We start from the raw sequence: 18955 nt of genomic DNA on the forward strand, positions 1-18955 counted from the left end.
TATCACATATTTTTGAAATAAAAAATCTTAAGTAATCGTTGAAAAATACAACAATCGCTACATACCCTACGTTCCAGTGGTAAAGAATTCCAAAAAGCAGGAGCCTGATAAGAAAGAGAATATAACAAAATTCTAATATAACAAAATTTCCTCATTGAAGGAAAAGACAATAAAAGCTGACCATGCAACCGATTTGATTTGCCAACTAAAAATACATTCATAGCAGCGGTATCATCGGGGTACAAAATAAATTTTCTAAAAATCCCTCCCAACTTCCCTGCTCTTCAAAAGAATTCAACGACCTTCCAACACTCGATCTTGTGAGAAGAAATACAACACTTTCTGAACGCCAACACAATAAAAGTTGTCCCATAATCAGAGACCGTTCAAGGCTTCTATTTGAATTATTTCCTCATTCCAAAAAAATCTGGAGGTCATCGTCCAATCCTCAACCTCAGAGAATTGGATATATTTTTAAGGCGATATTTTAAATGTTTTCCCTTCAAACCATTCTTCCAGAATTCAGTCCAAATGGCTTCACTTCATTGGATCTGAAAGATGTATACACGCACAGCCCAATCCATCTAGATCATTGGAAATTTCTGCATTTTCAGTTTGTTTACATCCACTACCAATACAAGGTGTTACCCTTTGGTCGCTCTACAGCACCATGGTTATTTACAAATGCCCTTATGAGCTACACTTCTCAGAATAGCTGAGTATATTTATTTGTATTTCCATACTTAGACAATTGGCCTTATTACTGTGCAATCAATAGCAGGCCTTATTAACATCCCTATGAACAACCATGAATACGCTTCAAAATCTGGGGCTTCATAATCATTAAGGAGAAATCAGTTCTGACCCCCAGAGGCAGGTCGGTGTCCCAACTGTTTGGGGAGCTAAGAGGGGGGCGGGGTTAGGGGTGGGGGCCAGGGGTGGAAGCTTGTAAATCCTAATTGGTTGATAAACACAAGAAAAAATAAATAAAAAGTCACATTAACATACCTTTTATTAAATTATAGATATTGAATATGTATCATATGTCAAAGAATAAAAAAAAAAGTTGGTTGCTTGAAGAGCATATACTAACCACAATCGTAACTACAAAACACTATGCACAACTTTGTGCAAAAATGGCAACACTCCAAGAACCTTACTGTACCATAATTATTACACTGGGCAGAACCTAATACACCAATATACCACCCATACTGAAAATGCAGAACCGTCAACAATATGAAACAAAGATCATAATATCACAATTCTCATGTAGAGCCACAAAACATCCTAATTCAGTTTAATGTGGGATAAAAATGCCATACATAAGTAAATAAATATAAACATTTAATGTTGAGCACCTGATTCTCAAAGTGGACATATCCAAACACTATAATGAAATAAAATGATCTTTTCTACCTTTGTTGTCTGGTGACTTTGTTTTTCTGATCATGCTGGCCCAGTATCCGATTCTGCTGCTATCTGTCCTCTTAACTCCGTTTCCAGGGCTTCCTTTCCATTTATTTCTTTACTTTCTGCCTTTCTTGTCCTCGCTCCCCTGCCCCCCCCTCCAGCCATCCATACCTACCCCTTGATTCTCTCCTCTCCCCTGCCCCCCCTCCAGCCATCCACACCCACCCACCCATTGATTCTCTCCTCTCCTCTCTGTTCCCGGGCAGATTTTCTAACAGGAGCTGCTCATCCAATCAGAGCGCTCTATTTGAATGCAGATTAACATACAGACACTTTAATGGGAATTTTTTAGTCAAAAACACTAGCTAAACCCTTCATTTTTTGATCAAAGTTCACATTTTTGATCAGAGCCATGCCCTAACATTAAGGCTGTAAACATTTCCAACAATTTTTACCCATAAATAGCAAATGAGAACCTCCAAAAACGGACTAATTTGCATATGGCTTGAGATTTGAGTACATAGCATACCAATCCCACTTCCTAGCACCTAAATTCTGCAATTAGATTTAATGCAAATACTTTTAAAACGTATTTTTAGCACTTTTAAAATTTCAGGGGTCAGTGCAAGTCTCTTTGGTGTGAATTGCTCATGTGCAGGAGGTATTCATGATCCTAGTTAAATATCTCCCTGGCAACCCAGGACGCCTCCAGTCAACCCCCCCTCCCCTGCTCTGCTCTCCCAGCAGTAAGATGATCAAATTACAACTGGTTATACACAAGGCTAGAGACTGCTTTCACTGCAGCTGCTGCTATCCCAGAGCAGCAGGACTGGCAGGAGAACTACTACTAATACTATTTAGCATTTCTATAGAAACAGCTGATCCATCCTGCTGTGGCTGGGGAGGCATAGCCTCCCAAGCCTCTTATACCGGGTGCCTATGCTGACCCCCTACTCAAGCTGTTCATTTTATCAGAGCCCATTTAGACACACAGCAGGCTCAGATGTTTCTTCCTCAGGACTGAGCAGAAGCCATCCAAACCTTGGAAATACATTTACGAGTTTCCCATAAATGCACATCAAGAGCAATGACTGCAGCCTTCCACTGGCCAAGCTCCACATGAGAACTATTCAGTGGGGGTTTCAAATTTCAATGTACTCATGTTCTCAGTCTCTCTCAAGCAAGATCCTTGTTACTCAACAAATAAAATCTGCTCTTCAGAGATTGAACAAGATGGTGTACTGAAAAGAACATAGCTAAGCAGCTCTGTTCCCTACCTTCTCTTATTCCCTTGACATTGACTCCTTTGTTCTCTATGCCTAAAAGGAGGGGTAAGCAGCATGTTGACCCCGCTGAACCAGGGTTACCTTTGGCGGGACCGATGGACCGTTTTGCAGTGCCTGGATGCTTTTCGGGTTGGATTCCTTGCTGCTGGAGGGAGCGGAGGGAGGAGACCGACATCCCCAACTTGAGGCCGAATTTCTCTCAGCCCTGATGATCGGAGGCCTCCGCTTATGCCGGCGGTGGAGCTGCGACAAGTTCAGGAAACCCCTTGAATTGACATTTAGGGAGTGTTTCCTGTAGCGGGGTCAGGTCGCAGCATTAGTCCGTCGGGTTCCTCCAACTACGAAGGCGAGGCACAGGAAAGAGTCAGCGTTTTGGCAGACTCCGGAGCTGCGGAGGAGAAGACAGTCCTCGACTGGAATTTCGACTGAAATTACTTCTCTCAGTAAGTCTTTTTTTGCCTGTAAAGCCAGTAGCTATCACCTTAGACACCATTTGGGAAGGTCTTTTGGGGCTAGAAACTTCATTTTCCTCAAAAATTAATATCTGTGATTCAATATACCAAGATTCCTTCAGAAACAATTTCTCTGTTGGAAACAAAAACATTAACAATGGAGAAAAAAATTGAAACTAATATTAGTAATACAGGATCTCTTCAACAAACTCAGGTTAATTTGATTAAAGAAAATACAATATTACAATATAAGATTGAAAACCTGGAAAACCAACAGAGAGCTAAAACTCTGCGTTTGATAAATTTTCCTAAAATGCCTTCTATTGCTCCTCTCATAACTTTCAAAAAGTATCTATCAGAGACACTGAAGATCCCTGAACAAGCTTATCCTCCAGTCTCTAAGATATATTTATTTTATTGCATTTGTATCCCACATTTCCCCACCTATTTGCAGGCTCAATGTGGCTTACATGATTATGTTAACGTTGTCATACCAGGATATCAGATACAGTAGAATTGTGCATAGTTTGAGTGAGGAAGGAAGGGACTGATTAGGGTAGTTATAGAGGGTGGGCTTTCATAACTAATTGGGTTGGTGGGGTATAGTGGCCTAGTGGTTAGGGTGGTGGACTTTGGTCCTGGGGAACTGAGGAACTGAGTTCGATTCCCGGCACAGGCAGCTCCTTGTGACTCTGGGCAAGTCACTTAACCCTCCATTGCCCCCATGTAAGCCGCATTGAGCCTGCCATGAGTGGGAAAGTGCGGGGTACAAATGTAACAAAAAAAAAAAAAAATAACAAAAATAAATATTAGTGAGGCTGTCGGTTATCGGTTCTCATTGTAGGCTTTGTTAAAGAAGTATGTCTTCAGAGATTTGCGAAAGATACTTGTTTCGTTGATTGTTTTCAAGTCTGTAGGTAGTGCATTCCATAACTGCGTGCTCAAGTAGGAGAAGGTAGTGGCATGCATCAGCTTGTATTTTAGTCCTTTACAGCTGGGGAAGTGCAGGTTGAGGAATTTGAGGGATGATCTTGTGGCGTTTCTGGGAGGTAGGTCTACGAGGTTTAGCATGTAGATTGCGGCGTCTGCGTGAATGATTTTGTGTACAATCGTGCAGATCTTGAACGCAATTCGTTCCTTAAGTGCCACCATATAAAAAGAAGAATACTAATCAAGTTATTGATGAAAGGGGTGATGTTTTATTTGACACTTGAAATCTTACACAAATGCTTCAAGAGGATGAGATGGGCTCTAAACCTATGACCTTAATGGTGACTTTTGTATTGCAACCGGATCGAGACTGGATTCTAAGACAATTTTTCCGACATAGAGAAGAACTCTTTATGAACTGTAAGATTAGAATATTTCCAGAGTTACTCAAAAGAGGAGTCAACTTTTTCTAAAACTTAGGTGGTTTGTTTTGGCTTAATTTCCCCTGTAAATGTGTATTGAAAGTAAATTCAGTTAAATATGTTTTCTATGATCTACTCATTTAAGCTCTTTTTTAGACTCGAGGACTGTTATAACTCCTACTGTGCAGCCAATAGTAATATCTTCATCTACTCCGTAATTAACGTAACAGTCCGAGTTTCTCTTCTATTACTTAACTTTAAGTAGTGGAACATATATTGCATGGAATAGTACCTTGTTCTTTCTCTCTAATTGGATAAAGTATATAGTGCCTGCTATATATTTGTGTAATATGACTTTAATATGACTTATTTTTTTTTTCTGTATCTTTTCAAATCAAGAATTTTCTTGACTTAATCTGTGAATGCTTAAAAATAAAATAATAAAAAAAAATCTGCTCTTCACTGATAGACATCAATTCTAAATTTGTTAGTGGGCACACACTTTCAGGGCTTCACTCCAATTCTTACTCTCACCACAGATACCTTTCTTATTTGATATGATGCTCATCTCACAAATATGAACTCGCAAGTATTTGGACCAAGAAGAAGCAAATCTTCATATCAATCATCTAGAACTGCGTGCAGTTTTCTACGGAATCCAGATATTTCAGAACATATTAACAAGGAAATCAGTTATTCTCAGAACAGACAACTAGATAGCAATGTACTATATAAACAACTTGGGGGAATGGGTTCATTGCTTCTTTGCAAAGAGATTCACCAAATCTGGAACATTCACCTTCATGCCACATACATTCCAGGGTCACAGAACATTCTAGGAAATTATTGCATCAGATTTCTTTGTCCCCAATGAATGGTCTCTCTCCAAACACACAGTTGTGAAGCTCTTTCAATGTTAGGGAAAACCCTTCAGAGATAAACACAAAATGACTTTGATTTTGTTCAAGGCTACTGACAAAGCATTGCATCTCCACAGACGTGTTCATCCTATCATAGAAACAGTCATCTCTACACCTTTCCACCGATTCCTCTCATCCACAAGGTGATTCAAAAGGTCATTCAAGACCAAACAGATATAATGCTTATAGCACCCAACTGTCCTCGTTAGACCTGTTATCCATGGCTTCACAACTGGCAATAGATCTTCCGCTTCTATTGGGATCTCATCCAAAATTACTTTCTCAATACAAAGGAATATTGTAAACAAATGCAAATGGGGATGGATGTATGGAAGACCGAGACCGATTCTCAGAAGACTGTGTTCGTTAGGAGCTAGCTAAACTAAAAGTAGACAAAGTGATGGGGCCTGATGGGGTACATCCGAGGGTGCTCAAGGAACTTGGAGAGGTTTTGGTGGCACCGCTGTCTGACATCTTTATTGCTTTCTTTGAGTCTGGAGTGGTCCTGGAGGACTGGAGAAGGGTGGATGTGGTCCCTCTGCACGAGAGTGGAAGTAAGGAGGAGGTTGGGAATTACAGACCTGTCAGTCTGACCTCAGTGGAGAAGCTAACAGGATGAGCTGGAGATTTTTGGAGAGAGGATAACTGGAGAAAGTGGTAAGAAAAGCATATGTAAGAGCTAAGTACTCTCAACGAGAGTTACTATTGCAATACAATCAACATTCAAAGGAAGACAGATTAGTGGCGGTCCTGCCTTTTTCAACAGCAAGTCCCTTCATCAATGCAGCTATTCATTAAAATTGGGATATTGTACAAGTGCATAATTGTTTTGAAAATCATCTTACCTGCGCTTATCGTCGAGGGAAGACTATAGGAGAGAGACTGACCTATAAACGACTAGACTATGACAACGAGTCGATGGAAGCTGTTGGTCATTATAGATGTAATAACTGCCAATGATGTTCCCAGACCATTGAAGGGAGCGAGTGGGAACATCCTATTTCAGATCGCCGGATTATGGTATGTACAAAAACGGACTGCAACTCAAAAAATGTAATTTATTTCATTATCTGTCCTTGCCAGTTAATGTATATCGGGCGTTCAGTGAGAGCGGTAAAAACGCGGCTGAATGAACATAAATCAAGAGTGAAAAACCAGATAATGATGGCTCCACTAACACAGCACTGGTGGGAGAAACAACATGAAATTTCGGATATTAAATGGAGAATTCTTGACAGGGTTCAGATGGGGTGGGAGGGAGGCAATATGGACTTTAAAGAACAAAAATGGATTTTTAATCTGAACTCATTGCACCCTGCGGGGCTAAACTCGGAATTAGACTGGCGGTCTTTGATCTGATTGGTCAGAAGAGGTGGGCTAAACCACCAATCAGGAATCTGATGACGTCGACTAGCTGACTAAGTTTAAATGGCCGGCGGTCGAAAAAGATGCCGCAGCCATTTTTGCAAGTTTGAAGAAGAGATTAGGAGAGCGCTGGAAGTGAGTGATAGAAGAGGGGGATACGATATCATAACATGAATAGAGTGGATGGTGAGCATACAACTAATATATATATTGTTGTTTGCAGAGGACCTGTACCCTGACGAAGGAATAACGAAACTTGGCCAAGTCGGTTGAGGCTCCTGGGTTCACAGTTTGCTGCCAAACCACCAGCTAAGTAGTTGATTATCCTGCTTATAATCGAAAGAGAAAAACGCCTATATTGTGACCCAAATCGGGAGATAGACGTTTATCTCCCAAAAACGAATAAAGCGGTATAATCAAAAGCCGAATTTGGACGTTTTCAACTGCACTCCGTCGTGGATGCGGACAACGTTGATGGGGGCGTGTCGAAGGCGTGGTGAAGGCGGAACTGGGGCGTGGTTATCTGCCGATCAGAGATGGGCGCCTTTCGCCGATAATGGAAAAAAAATATGCGTTTTTAGCGAGAATTTAGGGCACTTTTCCTGGACCCTGTTTTTCCACAAATAAGGCCCCAAAAAGTGCCCTAAATGACCAGATGACCACTGGAGGGAATCGGGGATGACCTCCCCTGACTCCCCCAGTGGTCACAAACCCCCTCCCACCACAAAATATGCCGTTTCACAACTTTTTATTTTCACCCTCAAATGTCATACCCACCTCCCTGGCAGCAGTATGGAGGTCACTGGAGCAGTTATTAGGGGGTGCAGTGGACTTCAGGCAGGTGGACCCAGTCCCATCCCCCCCCCCCACCTGTTACACTTGTGCTGGTAAATGGGAGCCCTCCAAACCGCCCCCCAAACCCACTGTACCCACGTGTAGGTGCCCCCCTTCACCCCTTAGGGCTATAGTAATGGTGTAGACTTGTGGGCAGTGGGTTTTGAGGGGGATTTGGGGGGCTCAACACCCAAGGGAAGGGTGCTATGCATCTGGGAGCTGTTTTACCTTTTTTTTTTTTTTTTGTAAAAGTGCCCCCTAGGGTGCCCGGTTGGTGTCCTGGCATGTGAGGTGGACCGGTGCAGTACGAATCCTGGCCCCTCCCATGAATAAATGTCTTGGAGTTATTCGTTTTTGAGCTGGGCGTTTTCGGTTTCCATGATCGCTGAAAAACAAAAACGCCCAGCTCAAAAAAAGATAAACGTCCATGTTTTTTCGAAAATACGATTCGGTCCGCCCCTTCACGGACCCGTTCTCGGAGATAAACGCCCATGGAGATAGGCGTTTCTGTTCGATTATGCCCCTCTATGTCAAATGTATTGATTAATTTGAGAAAAGAAATTAGAAAAAGTATAAATGGTGATGCATAAACATGAAAACTAATGGACACAAAAAAAGGTTATAAGAAGAAAAAAAAGAAAAAAAAAAGTTGTTATACACTTTAACGGATCAATGAGGATTTGCATCTGATTGCCTAAAAAGTTATGTTTTGCAATTAAGAGACACAAGTCTGAAGATCCTTCACATCAGTCACTCATGGTTGAAATATTGATAAGATGTATGTGTGCTTGGGAAATTTGGTATAGTTGATTATAAGTTAATACCCCGCACCGTTCTATTCAAAAAGGTTCATTTTTAGTTGATTTAATAATTAATTATTGGCACTAATTGATATTAATTTGAAATTTATGCATGCATTTTTAGTCACGGGTTTCCGCGTGTACATTTTGAGTTCAATTGTAAAGCGCTGCGTACGACTGGTAGCGCTATAGAAGTGATTTATAGTAGTAGTAGTAGTGCAACTCCAAAAAGGGGTTGCGGCCAGGAAGGGTCATGGGCGGATCAGGGGCGTTCCCACAATTTATGCACGCTGTTATAGAATAAGGGGGATCTGCGCCTAATTTAGATTCGAGGATTTACACCAGAGTTTAGTTGGTGTAAATCCTTTCATCTAAAGTTAGGTGCTGATCTCAGCGTATTCTATAAACAGCGCCGTTTATAGAATAGTGCTTAAAATGTTATTTTTTTCGGTGCTATTTATAGAATTTGGTCCCAAGTGTGGCTACATTATCCTATCTGGACACAGAGAAAGCAAGGTTGCTTACCTGTAACAAGGGTTCTCTATGGACAGTACAATAATGCAGACACACCTTCCCCTCAGAGATGACAAAAGGAGTTTTTTGATGTAGTTATATTCAGTCATCTTCCTCAGAGAAGGGCAACGAAAATGATAAAGGGGATGGGACGACTTCCCTATGAGGAAAGGCTGAAGTGACTAGGGCTCTAGTCCGTTCCCTTCTCTCTCCTTCCCCTTAGTCCTTTTCCTCCTTTCCTGAAGTTACTATTGAGGAAACTTCTCCTTTCTTCCTCAAAATGTACCACCTGTTCCTCTGATCCCATTCCCACCCACCTTCTTAATGCCATCTCTCCTACTCTTATTCCTTTTATCTGTCACATTCTCAACCTCTCACTTTCCACTGCGACTGTCCCTGTTGCCTTTAAACATGCTGTGGTCACACCTCTCCTTAAGAAGCCTTCCCTCGACCATGCTAGTCCCTCTAATTACCAACCCATCTCCCTCCTCCCTTTTCTCTCCAAATTACTTGATCGTGCTGTTCACCACCGCTGCCTTGATTTTCTCTCCTCACATGCTATTCTCGACCCACTAGAATCTGGTTTTCGCCCTCTCCACTCAACCGAAACTGCGAGGTCTCTATTCCATCCTCATTCTTCTTGATCTTTCCGCCGCTTTTGACACTGTCGATCACAGCATACTCCTCGATACCCTGTCCTCACTTGGATTCCAGGGCTCTGTCCTTTCCTGGTTCTCTTCCTACCTCTCCCTCCACACCTTCAGTGTTCACTCTGGTGGATCCTCTTCTACTTCTATCCCTCTGCCTGTTGGCGTACATTCTGTTCTTGGTCCCCTCCTCTTTTCTATCTACACTTCTTCCCTTGGTTCATTAATCTCATCCCATGGCTTTTTCTACCATCTCTATGATGATGACTCCCAAATCTACCTATCTACCCTTGATATCCCACCTTGCATCCAAACCAAAGTATCAGCGTGCTTGTCTGACATTGCTGTCTGGATGTCTCAACACCACCTGAAATTAAACATGACCAAAACCGAGCTTCTCATTTTTCCCCCCAAACCCACCTCCCCACTCCCCCTGTTTTCCATTTCTGTTGATGGCTCTCTCATTCTCCCTGTCTCTTCAGCTCGTAACCTTGGGGTCATCTTTGACTCCTCTGTCTCTCCTTCTCATATCCAGCAGATCACCAAGACCTGTCGTTTCTTTCTTTATAACATCCGTAAAATCCACCCCTTTCTTTCTGAACACTCTACCAGAACCCTCATCCACACCCTTGTCACCTCTTGTTTAGACTACTGCAATCTGCTTCTTGTTGGCCTCCCATTTAGTCACCTCTCCAGTCAGTTCAAAACTCTGCTGCCCGTCTCATCTTCTGCCAGTGTCGCTTTACTCATACTACCCCTCTCCTCAGGTCGCTTCACTGGCTCCCTATCCGTTTTCGTATCCTGTTTAAACTTCTACTAACCTATAAATGCATTCACACTGCTGCTCCCCAGTATCTCTCCACACTTGTCCTTCCCTAATCCCTACTCCCCTTCCCGTGCACTCCGATCCATGGATAAATCCTTCTTATCTGTTCCCTTCTCCACTACTGCCAACTCCAGACTTTGCTCCTTCTGTCTCGCTACACCCTATGCCTGGAATAAACTTCCTGAGCCCCTACGTCTTGCCCCATCCTTGACCATCTTTAAATCTAGATTGAAAGCCCACCTGTTTAACATTGCTTTTGACTTGTAACCTCTCGCTTCCACCTACCCTCCTCTCCTCTTTCCTCTACACATTAATTGATTTGCTTGCTTTATTTTTTGTCTATTAGATTGTAAGCTCTTTGAGCAGGGACTTTCTTCTATGTTTGTGCAGCGCTGCGTACACTTTGTAGCGCTATATAAATGCTAAATAGTAGTAATAGTTTGGAGAAAAGACAGCTGAGGGGAGATATGATGGAGGTCTATAACAGTGGCGTAGCTACAGGTGGGCCTGGGTGGGCTGTGGCCCACCCAATTTGGACTCAGGCCCACCCAAAATTGTGGCATTCTTGCTGTGGCTGGTGGGAATCCCCAAACCCCACCAGCTGAACATTTCCTCCTCAGGCAGCCAATGCTCTTCCAAACGGCAGCAGGCACCACACACTGGCCCCTTTGCATATGCTCAGTTTTAACCCATGTGGAAGCACTGAGCAGCGGTGTCAGCTCAAGTCAAGTGCTGCCAGCTGCTGTTTGGAAGAGCACTAGCTGCCAGAGGAGGAGGAAATCTTCAGTTGGTGCAGTTTGGGGATCCCCACCAGCTCAGGTATTTAATATTTTGTATTTGAGGGTAGGGGAGAGGAAGAATGCAGAGTGGAGGGGGGCCAGGAGGAGCTGAATTCCATGCCCATCCATTTTGAGCTTGGGCCCACCCAAAATTGGCTGTCTGGCTAAGCCCCTGGTCTATAAAATAATGAGTGGAGTGGAACAGGTAGACGTGAATCATTTGTTTACTCTTTCCAAAAATATTAGGACTAGGGGGCATGCAATGAAGCTACAAAGTAGTAAATTTAAAACAAATCGGAGAAAAGTTTTCTTCACTCAACGTGTAATTAAACTCTGGAATTCTTTGCCAGAGAATGTGGTAAAGCCGGTTAGCTTAGCGGGGTTTTAAAAAGGTTTGGACGGCTTCCTAAAGGAAAAGTCCATAGACCATTATTAAAGTGACTTGGGGAAAAGCCACTGCTTATTTCTGGGATAAGCAGCATAAAATTTATTGAACTTTTTCCCGGATCTTGCCAGGTATTTGTGACCTGGATTGGCCACTGTTGGAAACAGGATGCTGGGCTTGATGGACCTTTGGTCTGTCCCAGTATGGCAACACTTATATACTTAGGATTCTGAATGGAATCTTGCTACTCTTTAGGGTTCTAAATGGAATGTTGCTATACACTTTGAAATTCTGCATGGAATCTTGTTATTCTTTAGAATTCTAGAATCTTGCTACTCTTTGGGGTTCTACATGGAATGTTGCTATTGTTTGGGTTTCTGCCAGGTACTTGCAACCTGAATTGGCCACTGTTGGAAACAGGATGCTGGGCTCGATGGACCTTTGGTCTGTCCGAGTATGGCAACACTTACGTACATATTGTCCTTCTTTATTATTCAAGTTAACGATAATAAAGTTCACCTACTTTCAACCATTTTATGCAGCTTTTAGTTTATTATTTACTTATGCTTGGGACAAGACTTCCTGAGAGAAAAGATGATGTTGCTGAAACGGTAGAGGTACACACGGTGTCACTGGTCAGTTTTTGTCAGCAAGCTAGAATGGGTAGATCCCTACAAACAGCTCATGGAAAACTAAACCAAGTGTGCTTCTTTCTGTCCACAGTGAACCCCTGTTACAAGTAAACAGCCTCAATTTGTGAACAATTTCCTACATCTCTTTGATTCAGACTTTTAAGAAGACAAAATTCTCCCAGAACTTAAACAGTCTGGATCATTCCCTTCATACCTTGTGGATTCAGGATCGTTTGATTGATTTTGACTCATTACCTGTGCTGCCACGCCACGCTTCGGGGGAATATCTGTAACTAATATCATGAATGATCCTGCTCTGCTGAAAGATTTCCCCCCCCCCCCCCCCTGAAGTTCTCTTGCAGCCTTCAATTATTAAAAAGATAAGCCCAAGAGGCAGAGAGAATTTGGCATAAATATAGATCTTCTTCTACCTCCGTCTGTAAAAGTGAACATCAAGAAAATAAACGAGATATTTATCAAGCCAAATGAAAGCATTATTCTTTAGCCCACTGTGGATATCACCCTGAAAGCCTCTTCAGGATAGTATATCATTTTTCTAATACTATTCTGGCACCAAAGGAGGGTGTGACTCTAGGGCTTCGCCATGAGTTTGTTTGGTTTTTTCTTTCTTTTTCAAAGGAAACATTTTAAGCACATGTGAACGTGTGATGGTATTTATTCTGGTAATGCAGTCGGTGATGTAGACCATCTAACTCCTTATACTCCAAATATTTCTTGTGATTTGGCTAGCTCTGCTAGGCAAGATTCTCTAAGGCAATTTACCTGCATTCTCCGGGCAGAATGATCTGTTAGCAATGAGCAATGGAAGTTCAGGAGCGCTTTAACAGATTTTAAAGGACAACTCTATAAACTGTGCACTATGCTGCCATTGTGCATAGTGCACAGTTTATAGAGTTGTCTACATATCCACTGTGAACAGCCACACCCATTGCACTCTTTTGACAGGGAAGGCCTAAAGGAATGTTAGAATGGGATTGGGGCCCTGAAAGGGAGAGAAAACCTGGGCAGGATTCCCATAGAGGGGAAGGGATTGCAGAACCACATTAAACCCAAGTCTATGGGGAAACAGCCAAATAAAGGTAGGCTATTCCCTTCAGGACTCTCTAAAATCCTACAAAGGAGTCAGGGGAGGTGGTTAAATAAGATTTCTACCTGAAAGAAGTAGCAGCCATATATCCAGGGGGAAAAAAAAAGCCCTAGGAAAGGAGTGGTGGTCATCCTTGGGGGCAGAGCCTCTGCAGGAAAGTCCTAAGGAGCAGGCAGGTGCAGACAAGGTGAGAGGAGGAGACCACAGGAATTCTGGGAGATATAGTTCTATCATTTCCACCAACTAGAAAGCTAGGCAGCTCTGGCAACAGACCTAATACTAGGGCAAGAGGTGTGGCCAAGAACCTTCATGTGCCCAACAGAGAAATATACAAAGGGAAAGGGATTTGATATGCCACTTTTCCATAGTACAATCAAAAGGGTTTACACATTTTATTCAGGTACATTTCTCTCCCTAGTACATTCACAATCTAAGTTTTCTTTCTTTTTTTGTATCTGGTGCAATGGAGGAGGTTAAGTGACTTATCCAGGGTCACAAGGAGTTTAACCCAGTACCCCCGGCTCTCAAACCATTGCGCTTGCAATTAGTGAAGAAGAAGAAGGAAAAGACATCAGGGCTGGGAAGCAGGAGTATACAGGCTGCAAATCTCAGGGCAGCAAGGTCCCTAAAGAACCTGTTTGGCCAGCAACAAGGCATGGGCTTCAAACTAGAGAATGACATGGGGACAACCTTAGTCCTTGTCCCCGCAAGCTCTGTCCCCATCCCCGCCCCGACCCCACATGCTCTATCACCGTTCCCGCCCCATCCGTGTGAGTTCTGTCCCTGTCCCCGCACAGCGTGGCTCTGGTGCATTAACTATCCCATGCATCAAGCAGAAGGACTTGGTAGAATAGTTACATTACATCAAGTCATGGCAGGCCACCCATGGAACTTGTTTTTTTGTGAATGTGAACAGCTAAGGTGAATATTATTTTTCTTCTATCTTTTGCAGGACACCCCAGCCCTCCTCCATGTACTTAGAGGAAACAAAAACAACTGGAAGCGCAGAAACTTACATTTTCCTGCAGCGATTCACAATCACAGGCCGACTCCATGGCCTTCCTTCTGCCGCGTCCTGCTCTCTCTACTACAACTTCCTGTTTTGACGCTAACAGGAAGTTGCAGTAAAAAGGGCGGGAAGTAAAAACCAGAGCCTGGGACCAACCTGAATTGAAAAATAAAATGACCAATAACAAAAGGTAGGAAAAATAATTTTATTTTTCTGTTTTGTGATTAGAATATGTCAGATTTGAAATGTACATCCTTCCAGAGGTGGTGGTAGATATGGCTGTGGCTCAAAGCAGAAATCTGGGAGGGGACCCCAAAGCTTACTAACAGGCTGCACCTTCTTCAGCTTCCGGCTGGTCTGGGGTTCTCTCTGGCTAGGGGGCCAATGGCAGTTGCCCTAGTTGTACCTCCTTAACACCATCTCTGGCATGTGCTTTCATTATATTTTGCACAGTGTATGAGAAAATGCATTTCTTTGTATTTCTCTGGTGCTGTGCTATATGCAAGGTCTGGTCTCTTGGGATTTCGATTTGATTTGTTTATTGTTTGTGGTCATTTATTCTGTATTTGGCATTTGCGTTCTGTGTGTGACCAAAGTACTGTGTTAGCATGAATTTTCTATGTAGTATTCTGTAGTAATTTGGCTTGTTCAGTTTTCTTAATAGATGAATTGATATTTTAGGGCCCCACTGTAATATTTATTTATTTATTTGTTGCATTTGTATCCCACATTTTCCCACCTATTTGCAGGCTCAATGTGGCTTACAATGTTCCGGCATGGCATTCGCCATTCCAGAGTAAAAGATACAATTGATATTACATAAAGAACATGGATGATATCATAGAATTAAGCAATCAGGTATAGAAAGAAAACATTCAGAATATCAGTTAAATGGTGATGTGCTACAGTTCCTATTATTGATCATTGTGGTATGTCTTGTTGAAGAGATAAGTCTTCAATGATTTACGAAAGTTGGTTAGGTAGTAAATTGTTTTCAGGTCAAGTGGCAGTGCATTCCACAGCTGTGTGCTCATGTAGGAAAAGCTGGACGCATGTGCTAGTCTGTGTTTTAGTCCTTTACAGCTGGGGAAGTGAAGATTTAGGAATGTGCGTGCTGATCTTTTAGCATTCCTGGGTGGCAAGTCAATAAGGTCTAACATGTAGGCTGAATGATTTTATGAACCAGGGTGCAGACCTTGAATGCAATACGTTCTTTAAGTGGAAGCCAGTGTAGCTTTTTTCTTAGGGGTTTGGCACTTTCGTATTTTGTTTTTCCAAATATGAGTCTGGCTGCAGTGGTTTGAGCAGTTTGGAGTTTCTTGATGATTTGCTCTTTACAGCCAGCATAAAGTGCATTGCAGTAGTCTAGATGACTTAGCACCATTGACTGTACCAGGTTGCGAAAAACGTCCCTTGGGAAGAAAGGTTTTACTCTTTTGAGTTTCCACATTGAATGGAACATCTTCCTAGTTGTATTCTTCACATAGCTTTCAAGTGTGAGATTTTGATCAATGGTAACTCCAAGAATTTTCAGGGTTTCTGAAACGGGAAGGGAAAAGTTTGGTGTGGTTACAGTGATGAATTTACTTGTGTTATGTTGTGATGTGAGAATAAGACATTGTGTTTTTTCCGCATTAAGTTTTAATTGAAATGCATCCACCCATGAATGCATGATTTGGAAGCTGTGATTGATGTCATCAGTGATTTCCTTTAAATCATGTTTGAACGGGATGTAAATCGTGACATCATCTGCGTATATGTATGGATTGAGGCCTTGATTGGATAACGATTTGGCTAGGGGTGTCATCATTAGGTTGAAGAGGGTCGGCGAGAGTGGAGATCCTTGAGGGACTCCGCATTCAGGTATCCATGGAGCTGATGTATTCGAATTAGATTTCACCTGGTATGATCTTGTGGTTAGAAAGCCTCTAAACCAACTAAGAACGTTGCCTCCAACTCCGAATTATTCTAGGATGTTTAATAATATATTATGGCTTACCATGTCGAATGCACTGGACATGTCAAATTGTAGAAGAAGTTTGTTGCTGCCAGTTGCAATTGCTTGTTTAAATTTAGTTAGAAGAGTAATTAGTACTGTTTGCTCCTCCTTCTGCTATCCGCGGGAGACATTAACCCTAATCCAGGTCCCCCTCACCTGTCCCCGTCCTATCCTTGCGAACGATCCCGGGATGTCTCCAGTCTCGTCTCTATTCCCCTCCTTTCCCCCTCCCCTTCTCATGCGCCTTGTGGAATGCCCACTCAGTCTGCAACAAACTGTCTCTCACCCACGATCTCTTTATCTCTTGCTCCCTTCAACTGCTCGCCCTAACCGAAACCTGGATCTCCCCGGAAGACTCTGCCTCAGTTGCAGCCCTCTGCCATGGAGGCTATCTCTTCTCCCACACGCCCCGCCCAGTTGGCCGCGGCGGAGGCGTTGGGCTACTACTCTCACCCTCCTGTAGTTTCCAACCCCTCCACCTACCGAAGTCTCACTGCTTCTCATCCTTTGAAGCCCATTCCATCCGGCTATTCTACCCGCTACCACTCAGAGTGGCAGTCATTTACCGCCCCCCTGATAAATCCTTCCCTTCCTTCCTTACCGACTTTGATGCTTGGCTCTCTGTCTTTCTTGACCCCTCATCTCCGTCCCTCATTCTCGGAGACTTTAACGTACATGCTGATGACCTATCCGACCCCCATGCTTCTAAGTTCCTCACCCTAACATCCTCCTTCAACCTCCAGCTGTGCTCCACCACCCCTACTCACCGTGACGGCCATTGTCTTGACCTCGTCCTCTCCTCCTCCGGCTCACCCTCCAATTTCCACGTCTCAGCTCTTCCTCTCTCCGACCATCACCTGATCACATTCACACTTCTTCACCCCCCCCCCCTCCACCCCGTCCAACTTTAACCACCACCTCCAGGAACCTCCAGGCTATTGACCCCTCCACCTTATCATCTACTATCTCTAATCTCCTCCCCTCCATCACGTCCTCCGAAACTGTCGACAAAGCGGTCTCCGCTTACAATACCGCTCTCTCCTCTGCTTTGGACACCCTCGCGCCATCCATCTCCCGTCCCACAAAGCGCACCAATCCCCAGCTCTGGCTGACTCCTTGCATCCGTTACCTTCGCTCCTGCACCCGATCCGCTGAGCGCCTCTGGAGGAAATCTCGTACCCTTTCAGACTTCCTCCACTACAAATTCATGCTATTCTCCCTCCACTCCTCCCTATTCCGTGCAAAACAGGACTATTACACCCAATTGACCAATTCTCTCAGCTCCAACCCTCGTCGTCTCTTCACCACCCTTAACTCCCTCCTAAAAGTGCCCCCCGCTCCTACTCCCCCTTCTCTCTCTCCTCAATCACTGGCCAACTATTTCCGCGACAAAGTGCAAAAGATCAACCTTGAGTTCACGACCAAGCCACCACCTCCTCTTCACCCTTTAACCCTCTCCCTCAACCAACCTACCCAGGTCTCTTTCTCCTCTTTTCCTGAGATCACCAAGGATGAAACTTCCCGCCTTCTTTCCTCCTTGAAATGCACCACCTGTTCCTCTGATCCCATCCCCACCAACCTACTCAACACCATCTCCCATACTGTCACCCCCTCCATCTGTCGCATCCTCAACCTCTCTCTCTCCACTGCAACTGTCCCTGACACCTTCAAGCACGCCGTTGTCACACCTCTCCTCAAAAAACCTTCACTTGACCCTACCTGCCCCTCCAACTACCGCCCCATCTCTCTTTTACCCTTCCTTTCCAAAATATTTGAGTGCGCCGTTCACAGCCGCTGCCTTGATTTTCTCTGCCGTCGAGGCTAGGAACGCCACTGTTTGTATGAGATGCATATTGTTCTGACCAATGAGATGCCTCTTTTGTTAACTTATCTGTAGCTTCTAGTGAGGGCTAGAATTCAATGTAAGATCTTACATTTAGGTATTTAAGGTTTTTTTTAATTAACTAATTGCCAAGTTTACCTAGTTGATTTGCTTGTCCCCTGAATTGTAGCTCTGATTCTCAGATCTAATGAATACAATATGTTGGTTGCCCCCTTTGCTGGGAAGATACATCTGGAGTTCACCTAACAGCAGCTGTTTGGGTACCAAACTCCTCGTTTATGGAACACACGTTATTAAAACCAACATTACTTATTGTGTATTCAGATAAAAACGTTTCTGGATTGGCTGGAGGCAGCGGGGCTCCACCTCCGCCCGCAAACCTATCCTGTAGCTGCTCTACTGATGACGATCCCTTGAGTCCCCGCGTCTCCACATCTCCACCAGCTGATGCTCAGTTCCTTAATGAAGAGGGCTACTTAAGAGGCAGCATTCCTCGTTATCCTCGCTTCGGCTTCTACTCACAGAGGACTCGTGCTTCCGTGTGTGGTACCTTGACTTTGCTCTTGTCTGACCTGACCTACCCTGACTTCTGCTGGTTCCTGACAACTCTCTGCTCGCTGCCTGCCCAGACTCCTGTTGGTTCCCGACAACGCTCTGTGCGCTGCCTGCCTTGACTGTCGGTTCCAGTCCTCTCGCTGTCTGTAGCCCGGCTCAGCCTCCTGGACTCTCTGTCATTTGCAGCCAGTCCACCAACCTCTGCGGTTCTGGAAGTCCTGTTTTTTTTTTTTTTTG

Source organism: Microcaecilia unicolor, chromosome 3 (genome assembly GCF_901765095.1).
Source record: "Microcaecilia unicolor chromosome 3, aMicUni1.1, whole genome shotgun sequence".
In the NCBI taxonomy this organism is placed as follows: domain Eukaryota; kingdom Metazoa; phylum Chordata; class Amphibia; order Gymnophiona; family Siphonopidae; genus Microcaecilia; species Microcaecilia unicolor.